General features: G+C 32.9%; 1 protein-coding gene and 1 long non-coding RNA gene across 2 annotated transcripts in view; one reads left to right on the forward strand and one right to left on the reverse strand.

Moving 5' to 3' along the window:
- LOC108759441 (putative U5 small nuclear ribonucleoprotein 200 kDa helicase) overlaps positions 1-767 on the forward strand; it is an 81,454-nt gene that overhangs the window by 14,406 nt on the left and 66,281 nt on the right. The window lies entirely within an intron of this gene.
- LOC108759442 (uncharacterized) overlaps positions 1-767 on the reverse strand; it is a 16,051-nt gene that overhangs the window by 9,848 nt on the left and 5,436 nt on the right. The window lies entirely within an intron of this gene.

The following is a 767-nucleotide window of genomic DNA, read 5'->3' on the forward strand; positions in this document are numbered from 1 at the left end:
GAGAGTCGAAAGTGAGAGTCGTACGCCCCTGAAGCAAGGGGCAGGGGGGATGAGAGTCGAAGATGAGAGTCGTACGCCTCTGAAACGAATTCATAAATTCTTTGATATCATGAGTGCAATATATCCACTAGATAATGTAAATATTGATTAAAATTCTTAATTCAAATGTATGTACAGTGAGTATTCTTTATTTTAAAATTTAAATACTAAAACTTATTCAAAGTCACTCAGGGTTATGACTTTTACAACATATGTCAAGGTCAAGGTCATTGGAGGGAGGTCCCCTGATCTAGATATTTACCTATCTTTTTTGTAGTTATTCATGTATATGTAATAATATATTATTTTATATAAACTTTATATTAAGTAAAACATTAGATAAAAAAAAAGTATATTATTCTTTAAAATCCTCGTAATTAAAGTGATCGGTCTGAGCGTTGTGACTCCATTGTCCCCTACAATAATTATGAGAAACTTGTCTGTAGCTTTGAAATATATACACTCAGGTGCAAAAAAAGCGGTACACTGAAAAATTAAGAAAAATTAACCAAATTTCTAATGATCATAACTTGGTAAATAATGAAAATAAAAATATGTTTAAAAAAGGAAAATGAAGCTTGAAGTGTCCACTTTAAGAATATTTAAACGGTACAGTATTTAAACGGACAATTATAAGCGGTAATTTTTGTAACGATGCACCCCCGAAAGGCATCGTTCCCGGCAATGCGAACATAATTACAGGCCGCGCGAACTCGCAAGTCTGCGAA

The sequence above is a fragment of the Trachymyrmex cornetzi genome, unplaced genomic scaffold (genome assembly GCF_001594075.2).
Source record: "Trachymyrmex cornetzi isolate Tcor2-1 unplaced genomic scaffold, Tcor1.1 scaffold185, whole genome shotgun sequence".
Classification (NCBI taxonomy): domain Eukaryota; kingdom Metazoa; phylum Arthropoda; class Insecta; order Hymenoptera; family Formicidae; genus Trachymyrmex; species Trachymyrmex cornetzi.